Source organism: Chlorocebus sabaeus, chromosome 16, assembly GCF_047675955.1.
Source record: "Chlorocebus sabaeus isolate Y175 chromosome 16, mChlSab1.0.hap1, whole genome shotgun sequence".
NCBI classification, from domain to species: Eukaryota; Metazoa; Chordata; class Mammalia; order Primates; family Cercopithecidae; genus Chlorocebus; species Chlorocebus sabaeus.
The window spans coordinates 35,360,907-35,383,344 of record NC_132919.1 but is presented as its reverse complement, the minus strand read 5'-3'; the positions used below and the strand labels follow the sequence as shown (position 1 = coordinate 35,383,344).

Below are 22,438 nucleotides of genomic sequence, written 5' to 3'. Positions count from 1 at the left end.
CGATTCATCTTCTTGCTGCTAATCTACTGATATTACTCCTGATAAACTTAAAAACTAATCAAGCTCCTATCAACCTACTATTCTTCATCTTGGCATGTGTGTAAAATATATACACACAACTAAGAACAGATTTGAAATCTGTTTACAAAAACAGAAGACAGGCTGGGCACAGTGGCTCACAACCGTAATCCCAGCACTTTGGGAGGCCAAGGCTGGCGGATCACTTGAGGTCAGGAGTTCAAGACTCCTGACCAACAGGGTGAAGCCCTGTCTACTAAAAATACAAAAATTAGCCAGGCATGGTGGTGTGCGCCTGTAATCCCAGCTAATAGGGAGGCTGAGGCAGGAGAATCACTTGAACCCAGGAGAAGGAGGTTGCAGTGAGCTGAGATCACGTCACTGCACTCCAACTTAGGCAACAGAGCGAGACTCCATCTAAAAAAAAAAGAAGATAATTTTATAGGAACGTCATTAATGAGTATTATACTCTAGTTCTATCAGAAGGGATAACCAAATATTCATAAATGAGGCCTTATATTTTTTGAGGAAAAATTCCCCAAAACTGAGTCTGTTTTTTCAAACTCCATGAGTTCATTCGGAATTTTCAAACTTTGCTGGGCATGGTGGCTCATGCCTGTAATCCCAAAACTCTGAGAGGCCAAGGCAGAAGGATTGCTTGAGCCTAGGAGTTCGAAGCCAGCCTGAGCATTACAGTGAGACCTCATCTCTACAGAAAATTAAAAAATTAGCTAGGTATGGTGACATGTGCCTGTGATCCCAGCTACTCAGGAGGCTGAAGTGGGAGGATCACTTGAGTCCAGGAAGTCAAGGTTGTAGTGAGCCATGTTTGTAGCACTGCACTCCAGGCTGGATGACATAGAGAGATCCTGCCTTAAAACAAAGAAAATAATTTATACAACTTTATTCTATCTGAAATAACCACTCCATAAATAGTACTGCCATGCAATTTCCAGTCCTGATGTCATGGAATAGTAAACGTTATTGTGGTTCTTTGTATAAAACAGCATGAGTATGGCATGCTAAAAGGATGGAATGAGTCTAAGTCTCAACACCATTGGAAGGCAAGACCAACTGGGGCCACCAACCTTTAGGTAGGGCACTGAATAGCCCTTGTTGAAGCCACTTTTCACTTGCTTCCTTAAACATCCTGAGACTAGACAGCCCAATGGTAGTTTGAAAAAGTAACAAATTAGTAAGAGAACTGTATCATTAGAGCACACTTAACTAAGATTGACCAGCTAAACTCATAAGAATTAATGCCTTATCAATCAGATTTACACTCTGTGTAAGTGCAACATCCTTATGACAGTATTTGTCATAGTTTCCTACCTATTTAATATCACCTTCAAATAGTCCATTAGATTCAAGTGAATACAGTACTCATTACGGTTTTTTAAAATTAAAGAAATAGGCTGAGTGCAATGGCTCACACCTATAATCCCAACACTTTGAGAAGCTGAAATGGGAGGATCACTTGAAGCCAGGGGTTTGAGACCAGTCTAGGCAATAAAGTGAGACCTCCACTCCATCTCACAAAAAAATTTAAAAATTAGCTGGGCACTGTGGTATATATACTTGCAGTCCCAGCTACTCCGGAGGTAAGGTGGGAGGAATGCTTGAGCTGAGGTCGAGGCTGCAGTGAGCAATGATCACATCACTGTACTCCATCCAGCCTGGGTGACACAGCGAGAGAATCTCTAAAAAAATAAAAAATAAAAAAACATTTAAAAATGAAGGCCAGGTGCAGTGACTCATGCCTGTAATCCCAGCACTTTGGGAGGCCAAGGCAGGCAGATTACCTAATGTCAGTGAGAGAACAACCTGGCCAACATGGTGAAACCCCATCTCTATTAACAAACAAAAATGAGCCGGACATGGTGGCATGCGCCTGTAGTACCAGCTACTTGGGAGGCTGAGGCAGGAGAATTGCTTGAACCTGGGTGGCGGAGGTTGCAGTGAGCTGAGATCACGCCACTGCACTCCAGCCTTGCCGACAAAGTGAGACTCCATCTCCAAAAAAATAAATAAATACATAAAAAATAAAGTGGCCAGGCGTGGTGGCTCACACCTGTAATCCCAGCATTTTGGGAGGCCGAGGCGGGTGGATTACAAGGTCAGGAGTTCAAGACCAGCCTGGCCAACATGGAGAAATTCCGTCTCTACTAAAAATATAAAAAAATTAGCCAGGCGTGGTGGCACGTGCCTGTAATCCCAGCTACTCAGGAGGCTGAGGCAGGAGAATCGCTTGAACCCGGGAGGTGGAGGTTGCGGTGAGCCAAGATCACACCATTGCACTGCAGCCTGGGCAACAAGAGCGAAACTCCTGTCTCAAACAAATAAATAAACAAATAAAATAAAATTGAGGCCGAATGCGGTGGCTCACACCTGTAATTCCAACACTTTATGAGGCTGAGGTGGGCAGATCACCTGAGGTCAGGAGTTTATGACCAGCCTGGCCAACATGACGAAACCCCATCTCTACTAAAAACACAAAAAATTAGCCGGACATGGTGGCACGCACCTTGTAGTCCCAGCTACTCAGGGGGCTGAGGCAGGATTGCTAGAACCTGAGAGGTGTAGGTTGCAGTGAGCCGAGATTGTGCCACTGCACTCCAGTCTGAGCAAAAGGGCGAGACTCTGACTCCAAAAAATAATAAAATTAAATTAAATTGAAATAAACAAAAAAAAAACAGTTAATAATCTGTTAAAGTAGATTAATGGTAATTACCTCAATAGTTAATAGGAATTTTTTTAGCCAATGAGTTTCTAGTGTTTATTCGCTTTGTTGTAATCTTACTGTTTTATGGGTTTGGAAAGATGCTTGACACACAGCTCCTAGAATTTACTTTATTTTATTTTATTTTTTGAGATGGAGTCTCGCTGTGTCACCCAGGCTAGAGTGCAGTGGCGCAGTCTCGGCTCACTGCAAGCTCCGCCTCCCGGGCTCACGCCATTCTCCTGCCTCAGCATCCCCGAGTAGCTGGGACTACAGGCGCCCGCCACCATGCCCGGCTAATTTTTTGCATTTTTAGTAGAGACGGGGTTTCACTGTGTTAGCCAGGATGGTCTCAATCTCCTGACCTCGTGATTCGCCCACCTCGGCCTCCCAAAGTGCTGGGATTACAGGTGTTAGCCACCATGCCCGGCAGCTCTTATAATTACTAATCTTTAAGAACATGTTAGATAATGACATAACTTTCTTTTCTGAATTACAAAAGGATTCTCCTCTCCTCCCACAATTGAAAATACTAATTTCTAATGTATTATTCCACAGTTTCTATTTTAATTCACTTCTTTCCCAAACTAAGACTATTAGGATATTAGCCATCCAAATGAAGGAAGTAAAGATTTTAAAGAAAGAAATACACTAGCCCTAGACCTGTTAAACCAGTCCACATGACAGGTATAAAAATTTTCCCAATCACTGATGGCAAAGGAAATAGTGTTATGTAGTGATGTACACCTGAACCTGCTTACAGCACTTTAGAGAGGTCAACATCGGATGAGAGAGTGTTCTCCGAGGCTGGCTTTCACAATACCAGGTCTTCATCATTACCTAGTTATTGAACTATAAATTCACTAAGATAAATGCCACCATTTCCCAAGACTTCCTTTTTAAAAAGCTGTTTAATCTTATGCTTGATGTATTTCTATTATGCACTGGTAAATCAAAACAAAACAAGCCCAGCGTGGTGGCTCATGCCTATAATCCCAGCACTTTGGGAGGCCGAGGAGGGTGGATCACCTGAGGTCAGGAGTTGGAGACCAGCCTGGACAACATGGTGAAACCTGTCTCTACCGAAAATACAAAAATTAGCCCGGCATAGTGGCGCACGTGTGTAATCCCAGCTACTCAGGAGGCTGAGGCAGGAGAATCACTTGAAACTAGGAGACAACGTTGCAGTGAGCCGAGATCACACCATAGAAACTCCAGTCTGGGCAACAGAGCAAGACTCCATCTCAAACAAACAAAATAACAAATTTCTACAACACTAGTAAACACAGATGGCTTCATAAATTAATACTTTACCTTTGGTATCTTTCATATGCCCACTTTAAAATGTTTAATATTCTTGGGTTTACATCAGTCCTCGTGTTATGCATTCAGTTTTATTGAGAAATGAAGAAACTGAGGCAAGAGAAGTGGGAAGAAACTTGCTATTTGTAGCAAGCAGGCATCTATCTGGATAGGTAAACGGTGGTCCTGCTCTATTAGGCCACAATGCTTTTCTGAAAAGTGCCAATCAAATAAGCAGCACAGAAATCCTTCTCATCACAGACATCCAGGGCATTCCCCTCAAGAAGGGACAAATATGAGTATTCCTCCCTGTTGAGGGAGAAGAGACCATGTAACCAAAGAAAGCATGCTTCTCAATCTATACTACCGAATTGGGAGGGAAAAAATGAATGGAAAGAGAGAGAAAAATCAAGGAAATAAACTTCTGAGACTGAAGATGTGGTTATTAGGTTTATCCACACATTAGGAAATTACTGAAACATCGCTTAAGTAGAAACGGAATTAGGAAGGCCTAGGGTCTTTTTTTATTCCAGTCTTAAATCCCCAAACAAAAATATCTGAAATTAAAGTATTTCTCCTGAGCAGTTATATTCTTAAATGCCTCTATAAAACCCACAAGGCCTACACTAAGTCCCTGATTTTTAGAGCTGATTTCAAGTGTCCATTAGTGTCCACTCTCCCACTTCCAAATCCAAACTAACGTTGGCCCCGATCCGGGTAGGGCCTTCACGCACATTTTCCTGTGAAATCATTAGCTTCACATCAGCTTCCTACGTCCTGTTTCCAGTAACTTCCCTTGATCAGCATGGCAAACGAGGAGAGAGTAACAAAAGGCATGTACATTTACTACGTCCCTCGCAGACAACATAATAAAATCCTGGGAACAGGAACTGGCAGGGACAACCTGCCTGGCCCTGGCTCTCGCCACGATACAAAGGCACGGAGAGAGCAAGTGAGGTCTGCACCCCACACCTCACCCTGCAAGAGAGAGAGGACTTTCAATGCAATCAGACCCAACCCGCAACGCCCCCTTCCCACGTGGTCTTCTCTCTCTCCCGAGCCCAGAATCGGATTGGAGAGGGGTCTGGAAGGAATCACACCACGCTGGAGCTGGGCAGGAGGGGTGGGGGGCGAGCTCCAGGCAGAAACCCCAGCCCCTTTCTAGAGGGGCCCTGAATTGTACGCCTCCCAGTTCCGGGATCTGAGCTCCCACCTCCCGAGACCCCAGACCTCTCCATGTCTCAAGGGAGGGGACCTCAAGGCCTTAGAGCCGCGGGAAGGGTTAGGCTGCCCGGCACCGGGTCTGGATGGTGTGGAGCCCAGGCCGCGTGCGGGCGGGCGGAGGATGGGAGGCGGCCCCATGGTTAACGCCGCCCCTCCCTTGGCCCCAGCTTCTCCAGGCCCCCGGTCACAGGTTCTGGGCCGGCCCTCACCTCACCTCAGGGTGGCAACGTGTGCGGTCAGGCGGTTCCGGAGCCCCAGCGTGGAGACACTGCTGGGCGGGAGGAGACGTCGGCGGCTCCGGCGATGGCTGACAGGCGCGCAGCACCAGGCCGGCCCCGCACACGGAGAAGGGGCGGGGCTTCAGGGGACCTGACCCGCCCCCGCCCCGCCCCTGCCTCCCACCTCAGCCTGCGAGCCCCATGAGGTGACTACGTCCGGGGTTACTCCAGGCCGTTCACCTCTGACCCCGCTCCGGGCTGCGGCGCGGCCAGGGCCGCCGGGGGGCGAGGCGCGGGCCCCAGGGCTCAGCGGCAGCCAATGGGAGGGCGGCGCGGGGCGGGGCGATGTGAGGCGATGCCGATGGTCCGAGCGCGGATCTGCCATTCGGGGCTGAGCGGCTAGAGGGCGGGCGGGCGGGCAGCGGGCGGGCCCTGGGCAGTCGTGGCGCCCGTGGCCCGGCCTTCGCGGCCCCTTCTGCTACAGCCGGGTGCGGGGCCAGCCCCTCGGCTCCTCCTCCTGGCGGAGAGGGCAGTAGGGGAAGCGGTCCAGCATGCGCCTCGCATCAGGGACAGAGGCGTCCCAAGTGAGGGACCGGGACTAGCCGGCCTGTAGCGGGGGGAAAGGGAACCCAGCATTAAGGCAGGCTGAGTGGGGCAGGCGGCGTGCGGGCCCGTTTAATTGTCTGTGGAATCCTAACACATTAACAAGAGGTGGGCAATCGCGTCCACCACCTGTCCTCATCACGCTGGCTGGTTTGCAAGCCTGGGCGGGCTAAGTAACCCCATGCTGGAACTCCATAACCAGCCCCCCGTTTCGCTCCTCAGCCCCAAGCCAGCCGACTCGAAAGGTGTTTTACATGCTGGATCCTGGCGTGTTGAGGAGAAGCTTCAGTAAACGAAACTCAGTAAGAAGGGGAGTGTACCAAAGAACCACCGTCTTCTGTCTGCCCTGAGCAAAGTAGTTGCCAAAGCGTTCCATACTTTTCGGATTGGAGAATGCTTCCCGTCCTCCACTGTGGGCACGCCGAGCCTTTGAGAGGAAGCCAATCCGTGTCTGTAGTTTCGCCAGTTACTTCATAGCAAGATTTTCATGGTAGCTGTGTGTTGAAAATTAATAATAACTGGAAGGGGTCCCAACACAATACAAACATTGCTTAGGGAAGAAACTTGGGGAAAATTGCGCTTGAGAAGAACAGGGTGAACTCAACCCATCCAAGGAAGAATTTAATGAAGCATGCACAGCACCTTCTTAATGCTTACAAACTTGTGAGGAAGGCCAGAAGTGCAGAGGATGACAGTTAGGTGAGAACAAGCTCTATGCCAGAGGGTAAAACGTGAATAGGATAGAAATACATGTCCCAGGTAAGAAGTTATTGACGGAAGAAGCTGAGGCAGGAAGAGGAAAAGATTGGTCCAACAGGGAACAATATTCATCCAGGAGCCCTCATAATCCCACTAGGTGGGGCTTCCCCAAGAATTTATCAACCCATTTTTAAAATAATAGGGTCAAGCACGGTGGTATGTACCTGGACTATAGTCCCACCTCCTCAGAAGGCTGAGGTGGGTGGATGGCTTGAGTCAAGGAGTTCAAGGCTATATGTAGTGTGCTGTGCCTGCGCCTGTGAATAGCCACTGCACCCCAGCACTGGCAACGTAAAAAGACCCCATCTGTAAATAAATAAATTAATTAAATAACAGGGATTGGAAGCAGAGAACATAGGAAAGAAGATGTGGACTTTACAGAACAGTGATTCATATTTCACAATAATTGTATCACTGAGATATCTATCAGTTGGACAAAGGTAGGGGGAAAAAGATAATTGAGCAAGACTTCCTGGTTTAGTAAGATGTTTGATTTGACTGACCGAAAAGCATGGCCTCGGAAGAGGGAAGCCTCGCCTTTCCATAACAGCAGTCTCTGAAGCTGACATGAAGGGAGTGACTTTGGAAAGAACTAAAAACCATGAGGTTGTGTCTTATTGTTGTTTTACCTTTCCTAGATCCTATTAAGTAATAGGAATTCTTTCCTCAGGATTTTTTATTTTTATTTTTATTTTTATTAAATTTTTATTCTTTTTATTTTTTATTTTTGAGATGGAGTCTTGCTCTGTTGCCCAGGTTGGAGTGCAGTGGTGCAATCTCAGCTCACTGCAACCTCCGCCTCCCAGGTTCAAGTGATTCTCCTGCCTCAGCCTCCCCAATAGCTGGGACTCCAGGCACGCACCACCAAGTCCAGCTAATTTTTGTATTTTTAGTAGAGACGGGGTTTCACCTTGTTGGCCAGGATGGTCTCCATCTCTTGACCTCGTGATCCGCCCACCTTGGCCTCCCAAAGTGCTGGGATTACAGGCATGAGCCACCGCGCCAAGTCTCCCTAGGATTCTTAATGGTGTTGCTGTTTACCAGCTTTAGAAGCTCTACAAAACCAGGGATTTACCTTCAAAAACTGTCCTTATGTGAAATTTCAGCCAGCCCTTGCATGTCCTGCCTTTGACCTCACTGATTATTTTAAATAATTGAGCTTTCTAAAGAACTAGCCAAAGAAAGGCCTAATAAAAGCTACAGTGAAAAAAAAATTAAGGAAGGATGAGTTATGATACCAAGGTCACTTACAGAGGATCTAATAATCTAATTGTTTTCACCAAATGCTAAGACAGCTGGGCAGAGAATGGGCAAAGAGCTGTGTCTTTAAGATAGTACAACTGGAATTTCAGCAACCCCCGTTATGGTGTTTGGTGCATGCCACAACCTGCCCATCCCTACTGTAGGTTCTTTAGAGCTGCTCCATGAGTTCTTGCTACACAAGCTATTATGTCTGTAAGAGGCGGGGGAGGAGAACCAAAGAGTGGAGAGAACTTACTATATGAGACTAACAAATGGAAGAGAAGGATGAGTGTGGTACATTTCTAGAAGCTGACACTAGAGGTCTGTTATGGGCTGAATTGTATCCCAAAATTCATGTGTTGAAGTCCTAACCCCTAGTACCTCAGAATGTGAGTATATTTGGAGACAAAGTCTTTACAGAAGTAATTAAATTAAAATGAGGTCATATGGGTGGGCCCTAATCCAGTATGACTGGCGTCCTTATAAGACAAGGTGACGAGGACACAGACACACACACAGAGGGAAGATCCTATGAAGACATAGGGCGTCCATGGCCAACTTCAAGCCAAGGAGAAAATACCAGAAAAAAACTAACTGCTGACACCTCAATCTTGGACTTCCAGCCTTCAGAACTGTGAGGAAATGCATTTCTGTTGTTTAAGCCACCAGTCTGTGGTACTTTGTTATAGCAGCCCTAGAAAACGAATACAAAATCCCAAATATATGACTTCCAGGGTTTTCTTTTTTTCTTTTTTTTTTTTTTTTTTGAGATGGAGTCTCGCCCTGTCACCTAGGCTGGAGTGCAGTGGCCGGATCTCGGCTCACTGCAAGCTCCACCTCCCGGGTTCACGCCATTCTCCTGCCTCAGGCTCCCAAGCAGCTGGGACTACAGGCACCCACCACCTCGCCCGGCTAGTTTTTTGTATTTTTTTAGTAGAGACGGGGTTTCACCGTGTTAGCCAGGATGGTCTCGATCTCCTGACCTCGTGATCCACCCGTCTCGGCCTCCCAAAGTGCTGGGATTACAGGCTTGAGCCACCGCGCCCGGCCTGACTTCCAGGGTTTTCAAGGTGATGTAAAGGTATTAGGGATTCATCCTGAGCAGCCCGGCTACCTTCCAACCTTAAAGTTGCTTTCTTATCTTCCTGTGGGTAAAGTCAGGAAAGTATGAGGTCCCTGTCTTTGAGGTGAGTATAGTCTATTTAAGAAGACAAAACTAACACATTAAAACAGAGTGTCTGTGTCACACTCTTTAGAAGATAGCCATATGAATTTGTAATAGCCATAGATGAGAAAAGATAAATTCTCAAAAATTGATAAACCCAGATGTATATAAACATTATATGCGCCACTGTCCAGGCAGCTTCATTTGGCATTTTTAGGTCAAATATTTAGATTAGGGCATCATTTCTCAAAGTATGTCCCACTGACCACCTGAAGAAACAAACACTAGGGTGCTTGTTAAAAATGCAGATTCCCAGCCCTTTTTTTTTTTTTTTTTTTTTTTTTGTGCAGCAGCACAATCATGACTCACTGCAGCCTCAACTCCTGGGCTCAAGCGATCTTGCCACCTCAGCCTCTCAAGTAGCTGGGACTACAGGGACATGCCACCACACCTGGTTGACTTTTTCTCTTCTTTTTTTTTTTTTTTTTTTTTTTGAAACGGAGTCTCACTCTGTCACCCAGGCTGGAGTGCAGTGGTACAATCTCGGATCACTGCAACTTCCACCTCCTGGGTTCAAGTGATTCTTCTGCCTCAGCCTCCCAACCCAAGTAGCTGGGATTACTGGTGCAGGCCACCATGCCCAGCTAATTTTTGTATATTTAGTAGAGACAAGGCTTCACCATGTTGGTCAGACTGATCATGAACTCCTGACCTTATGATCCACCCGCCTTGGTCTCCCAAAGTGCTAGGATTACAGGCATGAGCCACTGGACCCGGCCGACTTTTTCTTTTTTTAAAGCATCCCTAATAATTAATCACCCTGAAGTTTGAGAACAGTCATTTAAGATTTATCATTATTGTTCCCCTCTTTGCTGCCAGAGTCTCTGTTGAACAACAAGGCCTTCAATACCTGTCACTCTTAGGACAAGAAAGTCTCTCAAGTCAGACTTGAGTTGAATCAAGGGAGGAAAGAAAGTGCTTTAATAGAAAATAGAACCATGAGTTGGGCACAGCGGCTCACGCCTATAATCCCAGCACTTCGGGAGCTCAAGGCGGGTGGATCACCCGAGGTCAGGAGTTCTAGACCAGCCTGGCCAACATAGTGAAACCCTGTCTCTACTAAAAATACAAAATTTGCGGCAGGGCATGGTGGCTCATGCCTGTAAACCCAGAACTTTGGGAGGCTGAGGTGGGTGGATTACCTGAGGTCAGGAATTCAAGACTAGCCTGGCCAACATGGCGAAACCCCGTCTATACTAAAAATACAAAAAATTAGCGGGATGTGGTGGCAGGTGCCTATAATCCCAGCTACTTGGAAGGCTGAGGCAGGAGAATTGTTTGAACCCAGGAGGCAGAGGTTTCAGTGAACTGAGCTCATGTCACTGCACTCCAGCCTGGGTGACAGAGAGAGACTCTGTCAAAAAAAATAAAAATAAAAAATAAAAAAATTGCTGGGCATGGTGGTACGCGCCTGTAGTCCCAGCTACTTGGGAGATTGAGACAGGAGAATCACTTGAACCCAGGAGACAGAGGTTGCAGTGAGCCGAGATTGCGCCACTGTACTCCAGCCTGGGCAACAAAGCAAGACTCCATCTCAAAAAAAAAAAAAAGAAAAGAGGCCAGGCATGGTGGCTCACAACTGTAATCCCAGCACTTTGGGAGGCTGAGACGGGCGGATCACCTGAGGTCAGGAGTTTGAGACCAGGCTGGCCAACATGGCAAAAACCCGTGTCTACTAAAAATACAAAAATCAGCCTGGCATGGTGGTGGGCACCTATAATCCCAGGTACTTAGGAGGCTGAGGCAGGAGAATCGCTTGAACCCAAGAGGCAGAGGTTGCTGTGAGCTAACAGCACCACTGCACTCCAGCCTGGGAGACAGAGAGAGACTCCGTTTCAAAAAAAAAAGAAAGAAAAGAAAAGAAAAGCAAAGAAAATAGAACCATGAAGAGCCCTCTGTCCTGGGGCTGTCTCACCATGAATCCAAATTCTGTAGATAACAAAGTCAGTGATCAGTCTTCAGGACAGAGGATAATGGAATTATTGGGTTATTATTTCCTACTGACCACCAATAGTTATATTTTAATCTGGCTTCTGGCAATTGCCATGCTTATTCTTATCCTTATACCTTTGTTTATGGTGGCAGACTTGTCCAACTTTTCTCCTGTTTTTCTGAATCTTTCTAGTCCTTAGAAGTCCCATTTTCTCCAAGATTTATCGTACTTCTCCAGCTTTCACTGATCTCTCTCTCCTCTGAATTCTTGTGGCAATATGGTCATATCACACAGTTCAGTTTTTTTTTTTTTTTTTTTTTTTTTTTGAGACGGAGTCTTGCTCTGTCACACAGGCTGGAATGCAGTGGTGCGATACCGGCTCACTGCAAGTTCCACCTCCCGGGTTCATGCTATTCTCCTGCCTCAGCCTCCTGAGTAGGTGGGACTACAGGTGCCCGCCACCATGCCCGGCTAATTTTTTGTATTTTTAGTAGAGATGGGGTTTCATCGTGTTAGCCAGGATGGTCTCGATCTCCTGACCTCGTGATCTGCCCACCTCTGCCTCCCAAAGTGCTGGGATTACAGGTGTGAGCCACCGTGCCCAGCCAGAATTTTTTTTTTTTTTTTTTTTTTGAGACAGAGTCTCGCTCTGTCTTCCAGGCTGGAGTTCAGTGGCACGTTGTCTGCTCACTGCAACCTCCACCTCTTGGGTTCAAGTGATTCTCCTGCTTCAGCCTCCCGAGTAGCTGGAATCACAGGTGTGCGCCACCATGCCCAGCCAATTTTTGTATTTCTGGTAGAGACAGAGTCTCACTATGTTGGCCAGGCTGGTCTCAAACGCCTGACCGCAAATGATCCTCCCACCTCTGCCTCCCAAAATGCTGGGATTACAGGTGGGAGCCACTGTGCCTGGCCCACAGTTCAGAATTTAATTAGGATATAATTTTTTGTCTGCATACTGGTTTTAGCTCTCCAGTTAAATCCTGAAGGCAGAGACCATCTCGTATAGTTTGCTGCCCCCTTTTATAGCTCTTTGAGTAGGACTAGGTATTTCTATTAGTAAGCACTTCATTGACTGAAATAAAGATTAGCTTTGTACCTGAGAGGCCACTCTGCTCCTGGTGCCTGCTTATCCGTCTTCACGTTGTCTCTGAGAGGCAAAGCCTCCAGTGGGATATTTAGCTGCTTTACAGATGGACAGAATTCCTCAAGAAAGTCAGTGCCTTGCCCACAATTGTGGCTCCAGTTGTGATATAAAGGAAAAATAAGACCCAAAATCCTTATCTGAATACTCTGTCTCTTTGCTCTTGTTAATCACTCCAGTTTATCCAGAATTAATAGCCTGAAGGAACTTCATAACATAAGGTCAGAAAATGTCCTCAGGGAGGCCACTTTATAAGTCTGGTCCTAATGATGAAAGGTAGAATTGCACAACAAAGAACAGCGTGAATAGTAGAGACTCCCCACAATGTTTTCACATGGACACAGGGTTTTCACGTGGCATTTCTGCTCTCACTCCTTCCTTATCCAGTAGCAAACACTTCCAGTCTCTATACTTCAACCAGTTACCAAATCTTAGCTTCTTCCTCCATGATGCCTCCAATATATATGTTTTAAAAAATCCCTTTCTAAGTCCTACACACCACAACTAAAATGCCTGGAGAAATTTTAAAGGGCTCTTTAAAGACAGCAAAATGGACAAGATGACTTGTTTGGGTCTTGCCCAATCATAGGATTCTGACATTTTATGTTGATCAGCTTTATAGCCTAGCCATCCCTGACTTCACTTTCCTCTAAAGCCATGAAGGTGCTCCTGGCAAGTTTATTTCCTGCCCCTGTCCCTACCTTCTCTTTAGACTTCCCTAGTGTCTTCATTATTCCTATATCAGGTTCAGGTTTTTCCTGCTACATATTTACTTCACTGTCTTCTACCTTCACTCTCTATTTTTTTTATTATATATGAAACACAATACATAATAAAATATAACATTAATACTTTTGTAGAGCCTTTATCGTCAAGAAAAATTGAGCCATCATTCAATTTCTTTTTATCCTTTTAATACCTTCTGTATTAAAATTTTCCTGTATGTCATATCTTAGGGCAGAAGATTTCACAATGTCACATCTTTTTTTTTATTATTATACTTTAAGTTCTAGGGTACATGTGCACCACGTGCAGCTTTGTTACATATGTATACATGTGCCATGTTGGTGTGCTGCACCCATTAACTCGTCATTTACATTAGGTATATCTCCTAATGCTATCCCTCCTCTCTCCCCCTACTCCATGACAGGCCCCGGTGTGTTCCCCATCCTGTGTCTTTCTCATTGTTCAGTTCCCACCTATGAATGAGAACATGTGGTGTTTGGTTTACTGTCCTTGCAATAGTTTGCTCAGAATGATGGTTTCCAGGTTCATCCCTGTTCCTACAAAGAACATGAACTCATCCTTTTTATGGCTGCATAGTATTCCATGGTGTACATGTGCCACATTTTCTTAATCCAGTCTATCACTGATGGACATTTGGATTGGTTCCAAGTCTTTGCTATTGTGAAGAGTGCCGCAATAAACATATGAATGTCACGTCTTTTTAAAAATCTCACCTCTGGGCCAGACGTGGTGGCTCATGTCTAATCCCAGCACTTTGGGAGGCCGAGGCAGTAGGATTACCTGAGGTCTGGAGTTTGAGACCAGCATGACAAACATAGAGAAACCCTGCATCTACTAAAAATACAAAAATTACCTGGGTGTGGTGACAGGTGCCTGTAATCCCAGCTATCTGGGAGGCTGAGGCAGGAGAATTCATTGAATCCGGGAGGTGGAGGTTGCAGTGAGCCGAGATTGTGCCACTGCACTCCAGGCTGGGTGACAGCAAGACTCCGTCTCAAAAAAAAAAAAAAAAAAAATCTCACCCTGGTTAACTCCTAGACCTGCAGGTAGAAAGTTATTTTCCAACACACGTCTTGTTTATCAGTGGACCTGTTGCGCTGATGTGTCCAATTTTCTCAATGGAAAAAGAAAAACAAAGGAAGAAAGACTAAAGACAACAAAAAAAATCCATGAAAAGGAAATGTAGCTTCAATCAATGAATAAGATGGTCATAATCAGTTGAATAACATAGTTTTGGGGGTGAATAGAGGCAAGCAAAACTGAGAAGAACTGATTCTTGGTATTGGCAGTGTCAGTCTCAAGGGCGGCAGCAACTCTACCTTCTCTGTGCTCTGTATTGTAAACAGCTTGAGCTCTTTAATCAGACAGACCATGCTTTAAATCGTGACTCTGTCACTAATTAGCTCTGTGGCCTTGAGGAAGTGACCCCTTTCTGAGCCTCAGTTTCCTTATCTATATTATATATATCTATCTTATATTCAGGATATAAAGCCTACCTTCTAAGGTGGTGTTTTGGATTAAATGATGTGACCAAAATGTGAAGCTTCTGGCACACAGCTTGGAAGATAGTAGGCACACAGAAAATATTACTTTCCCCTTTCTCTCCATGTTCCTGTTCTTTCATTTCCTATTAGTGCTCAGTACAGAACAGAGTGCGTATGGATCCTTACTTGATTCAGAAATTGTGATTGCCGCACGCGGTGGCTCACGCCTGTAATCCCAACACTATGAGTGGCCGAGGTGGGTGGATCACCTGAGGACAGGAGTTCAAGATGAGCCTGGCCAATATGTGAAACCCCATCTCTACTAAAAATGCAAAATTAGCCGGGTGTAGTGGCGCACAACTATAGTCCCAGTTACTTGGGAGGCTAAGAAAGGAGAATTGCTTGAACCTGGGAGGCAGAGGTTGCAGTGAACCGAGATTGCGCCACTGCCCTCCGGCCTAGGCAAGACAGAGTGAGACTCTGTCTCAAAAAAAAAAAAAAAAGAAATTGTGTCATTACTAAATTCACTGCCTCCTGCACTCACCTTGAGCAACAGAGTGGAGACCCTGTCTTAGCTATGAGGGAGGCTGAGGAAGGAGAATTACTTGAACCGGGGGGAAGGAGGTTACAGTGAGCCGTGTTCATACCACTGCACTCCACCTGGACGACAGAGCGAGACTCCATCTCAAATAAAAAAAAAAAACAAATCCAGTGGCTGTGCACGGTGGTTCACACCTGTAATCCCAGCACTTTGGGAGGCCGAGGTGGGTGAATCATCTGAGGTCAGGAGTTCGAGACCAGCCTGGTCAACATGGTGAAACCCTAACTCTACAAAAAATACAAAAATTAGCTGGGCGTGGTGGTGGGAACCTGTAATCCCACCTACTTGGGAAGTTGAGGCAGGAGAATCACTTGATCCCAGGTGGTGGTGGTTGCAGTGAGCCAGAATTGCACCATTGCACTCTAGCCTGGGTGACAAGAGCAAGACTCCATCTAAAATAATAATAATAATAAAATAAAAATTCTGTTCACCAACCCATCCGCCCCAATATTTCCAGGTTAATGGAGCATGTGATCAGGGACCTTGGGATATTATGAATCTTTACCCTTACTTGGAGGGAGCAAATGACTGTGGCCTGAGCTTCTGAGAACCAACCAAAGGCACGTGTAAGTATGCCTGGCCCTGCCAAGGCTTATTATTGCATCATGCAGGAAAGATTATTTGGCCCCTTTGGCAAGGATGTGTAACAGTAGGAACTTACATATATTACAAGTAGTAGTGTAATGAGGACAATTCCTTAGAAAACAGTTTGGCATTAATTGGTAAAGTTGTACATACTCTGCATACCCTATAACCAGAACTTCTGGATTTATACCCTGGAGAAACTTTCAAAACTGCCCCAGAAACACTTCATTATGGCTACAAACTGGAAACAACACAAATGTCTCTCAACAGTAGAATGAATAAATAAATTGTGATACATGCATACAATGAAATATTATAAAGCAATGAGAATGAACAGATGATTGCTACGTGAAGTAATATGGATGAACTTTACCAACATAATGTTGAGCAAAAAATGTATGTTTCCTGCTACAAAAACAGGCAAAACAGGCCAGGTACCCGTGGGCTCATGTCTATAATTCTAGCACTTTGAGAGGCTAAAGCAGGAGGATCACTTGAGGCCAGGAGTTCACGACCAGCTTGGGCAACATAGGGAGACCCTATCTCACAAAAATTATAAACAATTTAGCTGGGCATGGTGATACATGCCTGTAGTCCCAGCTACTTGGGGGGCTGAGGTGGGAGGATTGCTTGAGCCCAGGAGTTGGAGGCTTCAATGAGTCTTGATCACACAATTCCACTCCAGCCTGGGTGACATAGCAAGACCCTGTCAAAATAAAACAAACAAACAAAAAATGGGCAAAACAAGCCAGGTGCATGCCCCTGTAGTCTCAGCTATTCAGGAAGCTGAGGTGGGAGGATCACTTGAGCCTAGGAGTTCAAATCCGGCCTGGGCAATACAGAGAGAGAGAGAGAGAGAGAGAGAGAGAGAGAGAGAGAGAGACCCTATTTCTAGGGGGAAAAAAAAAAAGGCAAAACTCATTTGTGATGGCAAGAATCTGGATAATACGTTTTGTTTTTGTTTTTGTTTTTGTTTTTGTTTCTTGGGATGGAGTCTTGCTCTGTAACTGCAGGCTGGAGGGCAGTGGCATGATCTCAGCTCACTACAACCTCCACCTCCTAGGTTCAAGCAATTCTCCCGCCTCAGCCTCCCAAGTAGCTGGGATTACAGGTGCACACCAACACACCCAGCTAATTTTTGTATTTTTAGTAGAGACGAGGTTTCACCATGTTGGCCAGGCTGGTCTCCAACTCCTGACCTCAGGTGATCTGTCTGCCTTGGCCTCCCAAAGTCCTGGGATTACAGGCGTGAGCCACCATGCTCAGCCCCGTTTTTTTTTTTTTTTTTTGAGACAGAGTCTCGCTCTGTCACCAAGGCTGGAGTGCAGTGACCCGATCTCGACTCCTGAGTAGCTGGGACTACAGGCATGAGCCACCATGCCCATCTAATTTGTGTATATTTAGTGGAAACAGGGTTTCACCATGTTGGCCAGGCTGATCTTGAACTCCCGACCTCAAGTGATCCACCCACCTCAGCTTCCCAAAGTGCTGGGATTACAGGTGTAAGCCACAGTGTCTGGCTGATAATATTTACTTCTGATGGTGAGTAGTGACTGGGAGAACACATAAAAGAAATTTCCAGGCCAGATGCGGTGGCTCACGCCTGTAATCCCAGCACTTTAGGAGGCTGAGGCGGGCAGATCACTTGAGGTCAGAAGTTCAAGACCAGCCTGGTCAACATGCTGAAACCCTGTCCCTATTAAAAATACAAAAATTGGCCAGGTGTGGTGGCTCACACCTGTAATCCTAGCACTTTGGGAGGCCGAGGCAGGCGGATTGCCTGAGCTCTGTAGCTAAAGACCAGCCTGGGCAACATGGTGAAACCCTGTCTCTACTAAAAATTCACCCCCAAAAAAATTAGCTGGACATGGTGGTGTGTGCCTGTAGTCTCAACTACTTCGGAGGCTGAGGCAGGAGAATAGCTTGAACCCAGGAGGTGGAGGTTGCAGTGAGCCGAGATTGTGCCACTGCACTCCAGCTTGGGCAACACAGCAAGACTCCATCTCAAAAAAAAAAAAAAAAAAAACATAGAGTTTGATTCCATTTACATAATATTCAAAAATAAACAAAATATTTTTAGTGATACATATATAGATAGTTCAGTTTGTTTGTTTTTGAGACGGAGTTTTGCTCTTGTTGCCCAGGCTGGAGTACAATGTTGAGATCTTGGCTTACCTCAACCTCCACCTCCCGCGTTCAAGTGATTCTCCTGCCTCAGCCTCCCGAGTAGCTGGGATTACAGGCACCTGCCACCACACAAGGCTAATTTTGTATTTTCAGTAGAAACAGGGTTTCTCCATGTTGGTCAGGCTGGTCTTGAACTCCTGACCTCAGGTGATTCACCTGACTCAGCCTCCCAGAGTGCTGGGATTACAGGCATGAGTCACCGCACCTGGCCAACAGTTCAATGATTTTACAAAACATGGAAAAATAAAGATTGGGAGGAGGAAAGAGACCAGAGGATCAGAGGCACAGACATGTAAAGAGCATCCATGATGCTGGCAATGTTCAATTTCTTAATTTGGGTGATGGTAACATATGTTCACTTTTTCAGTATTATTATTATTATTGAAAATATACTTACGTTCTATATACTCTCCTGTATATATAGTATATTCCACAATTTAAAAACCGCCACGGCTGGGCCAGGTAGCTCACGCCTATAATCCCAGCACTTTGGGAGGCTGAGGCGGGCGGATCACTTGAGGTCAGGAGTTTGAGACCAGCCTGGCCAACATGGTGAAACCCTGTCTCTACTAAAAATACAAAAATTAGCCAGGCGTGGTGGCAGGTGCTTGTAATCCCAGCTACTCGGGAGGCTGAGGCAGGAGAATGGTTTGGACCTGGGAGGCAGTGGTTGCAGTGAGCCGAAATCACACCACCGTACTCCAGCCTGGGCAACAGAGCGAGACTCTGTCTCAAAAAATAAATAAATAAATAAAATGGTCACGCTGTTGGCTCATCCCTATAATCCCAGCACTTTGAGAGGCTGGGGCGGGAGGACTGCTTGAGCCCAGGAGTTCAAGACCAGCTTTGGCAACATAGTGAGACCCTGCCTCCACTATTAATTTTTTTTTAAATTTAAAAACAAACCAAAACAAATGAACAAAATGGCATGCAGTGTTTAAAAAGAGTAGCATAGGCTGGGCATGGTGGCTCATGCCTGTAACCCCAGCCCTTTGGGAGGCCAAGGCGGGCAGATCATGAGGTCAGGAAATCAAGACCATCCTGGCTAACAGGGTGAAACCCCATCTCTACTAAAAATACAAAAAATTGGGCAGGCGTGGTGGTGGGCGCCTGTAGTCCCAGCTACTTGGGAGACTGAGGCAGGAGAATGGCGTTAACCCAGGAGGTGGAGCTTGCAGTGAGCTGAGGCACTCCAGCCTGGGCGACAGAGCGAGACTCTGTCTCAAAAAAAAAAAAAAAAAAAAAAGAATAGCATAGTGTGCAGACACAATAATTTTAAAGCTAGAAGAGGCCTTGGAGGCCATTTTTTCCAACCACCTCATTACAGAAATCGAAATAGAGGCCAAGAGAAGACAAGTGACTTGTTCAAATTGATTTAGTCCATTAAAGACCCTAGGGTAGGCCTCCTGGCTTCCTATCAAGTGCTCCTTCTGCAGACCCATCCTGATTCATCCATTTGGTCCTAGTTCCTATTCTCTTCCAACATCATCTCTCTAAACTGCTTATGTCAGCCGGGCGCGGTGGCTCACGCCTGTAATCCCAGCACTTTGGGAGGCTGAGGCGAGTGGATCACGAGGTCAGGAGATTGAGACCCTCCTGGCTAACATGGTGAAACCCTGTCTCTACTAAAAATACAAAAAATTAGCCGAGCATGGTGGCAGGCGCTTGTAGTCCCAGCTACTTGGGAGGCTGAGGCAGGAGAATGGCATGAACCTGGGAAGCGGAGCTTGCAGTGAGCCAAGGTTGCACCACTGCACTCCAGCCTGGGCGACAGAGTGCGGCTCCGTCTCAAAAAACAAAACTAAAACAAAATAAACTACAAATGTCATAAAACTCATAACTTTTTTCCTGGCAAATTTGATTTTGTGTGTGTGTGTGGGAAAAGGAGATCAGAAGAGATATACTCTGCTCCACTGATATTCCAAATGCTTAGAAAGTCAGTCAAAATATCTAGCAGTAGAGAAATAGTCTATTAGGAATAATAGAAACATGGATCTACTTGTCTACTCTTGGATTTTTTTGTGGGGGAGGTGGGAGATGGAGTCTTGCGCTGTCACCCAGGCTGGAGTGCAATGGCACGATCTCGGCTCACTGCAACCTCCGCCTCCCAGGTTCAAGAGATTCTCCTGCCTCAGCTTCCCAAGTAGCTGGGACTATAGGCATGTGCCACCATGCCGGATAATTTTTGTATTTTTAGTAGAGATAGGGTTTCACCATGTTGGTTGGTCTTGAACTCCTGACCTCGTGATCCACCTGACTTAGCCTCCCAAAGTGCTGGGATTATGGGCGTGAGCCACAGTGCCCATAATCTTCCACCTCTCTGTCCCCGACAGTATGGTCTACTCCAATATGCATGCCGACCTCTTTTTTTTTTTTTTAGATGGAGTCTTGCTCTGTCGCTCAGGGTGGAGTGCAGTGGCGTGCTGTCGGCTCAGCACAACCTCTGCTTCCCGAGTTCAAACGATTCTCCTGCCTCAGCCTCCCAAGTAGCTGGGATTAGAGACTCGCGATACCACTCCTGGCTAATTTTGTATTTTTAGTAGAAGCAGGGTTTCACCATGTTAGTCAAGCTGGTCTCGAACTCCTGACCTCAAGTGATCCAACCGCCTTGGCCTCCCAACATGCTGGGATTACAGGTGTGAACTACCACACCTGGCCCAGGCTGACTTTAGAGTCTTTAAATTACAAAAGAAAAGGGTAGGGTCTGAGAGGTGATCAAAGAAAACTCTTAGACTTCATCTTTGGCCAAGCACAAGGTCTCTTTTGGGAAAAGTGATCTCTTTTGCCACCTTGTGACACTGAATAAGAAGAGCAAGCCCTCAGATCAGTTCCTACTCCTGCTCCAAGGTGGCAGCATTGTACCGTGGCATCTAGGGAGTAAGGTACAGAGTTTCAAACAGAGCAACAGGAGGGAAGGTGATAATACCTCACAGGAGCAGAGAATCATGTCATCATGTTAAGGAAATAGTAAGCAAAAATCACAAAACCCAAGGAAAGCAATGAAGCCCCTGTGCCCTAACCACTTCCTCTGCTAAGAGAAGCAGGCATTTGGGGGCAAGAGGGTAGGGAAGACGAATAAAGACTTGCTCGGACCAATAAAGATGTGAAGCATTTATGTTCCCTCTAGTCAGTGGTCTCATTTCTCTGCTTTCTTTCTCACAGCAAAACTTTTTGAAAAAGTTATCTGGGCCGGGTGCAGTGGCTCACACCTGTAATCCCAGCACTTTGAAGCCAAGGTGGGCAGATTGCTGGAGCTCAGGAGTTTGAGACCAGTCTGGGCAACACAGTGAGACCCTGTCTCTACAAAAAATAACCCCACCTTCAAAACAAAACAAGACCAAAGAAGCTCTAGAGTTTGAGAAAGACAGAGTAGATCTTCATTCTTTTTTTTTTTTTTTTTTTTTTTTTTTGAGACAGATTTTCACTCTTGTTGCCCAGGCTGGAGTGCAATGGCACAATCTCAGCTCACCACAACCTCCACCTCCCAGGTTCAAGCGATCCTCCTACCTCAGTCTCCCAAGTAGCTGGGATCACAAACATGCGCCACCATGCCCAGCTAATTTTTGTATTTTTAGTAGAGACGGGGTTTCTCCATGTTGGTCAGGCTGATCTCGAACTCCCAACCTCAGGTGATCCACTCACCTCAGCCTCCCAAAGCGCTGGGATTACAGGCATGAGCCACCGCACCCGGCCCTTCATTCTCTTTTATGCTCCATCTATCTATGCCATCACAAAGTCTACAGATTATTACTGTAGATACTAAATAATACAAATTTGGAAAAATCTTCAACAACAGTTATCTGTCTAGGAAAATTTTCCCAAGCCAAAGACAGTACCACTCACCTACTGTATTTAGCTCTTCCTCACAACCTCTCAGCCCAATGGTCATCGGAATGTTGTCCACCAATACTAACTTCACTATTCAGGAATGTGAAGATGTGCAAAACTCAATAGGTATGTCTGTGCTAATGTGAGTTTATGTATATAACTGTGGATGAATTCCAGAGATCATATGGTTCAGGGCTGGCCGGGGTGGCTCATGGCTGTAATCCCAGCACTTTGGGAGGCCAATGGGGGCAGATCACTTGAGGTCAGGAGTTCAAGACCAGTCTGGCCAACATGTTGAAACCTGTCTCTACTAAAAATATAAAAATTAGCCCGTATGGTGGCACACACGTGTAATCCCAGCTATTCAGGAGACTGAGGCAGAAGAATCACTCGAACCCAGGATACGAAGGTTGCAGTGAGCCAAGATCATGCCATTGCACTCCAGCCTGGGCAACAGAACACGACTCGACTTCAAAAAAAAAAACGGCCAGGCGCAGTGGCTCATGCCTGTAATCCCAGCACTTTGGGAGGCTGACGCAGGTGGATCAGGAGGTCAGGAGATTAAGACCATCCTGTCTAACATGGTGAAATCCTGTCTCTACTAAAAATACAAAAAAAT

The 22,438-nt window shown here is 46.0% G+C and overlaps 1 protein-coding gene across 9 annotated transcripts in view; it reads right to left on the bottom strand.

The window, feature by feature from the left end:
• ACACA (acetyl-CoA carboxylase alpha) overlaps nucleotides 1–22,438 on the bottom strand; it is a 332,440-nt gene that overhangs the window by 269,609 nt on the left and 40,393 nt on the right. For 2 of the 9 annotated variants that reach the window (XM_008011162.3, XM_037993723.2), the window contains exon 1: nucleotides 5,478–5,736. The exons of 4 other annotated variants lie outside the window; for them this stretch is intronic. The gene's annotated coding sequence lies outside the window, so the exon portion shown is untranslated. Of the gene's footprint in view, nucleotides 1–1,596; nucleotides 1,719–5,472; nucleotides 5,737–22,438 lie in introns of those variants that run through there. 3 more of the 9 variants (XM_073004876.1, XM_037993720.2, XM_037993725.2) reach the window with 3 other exon arrangements.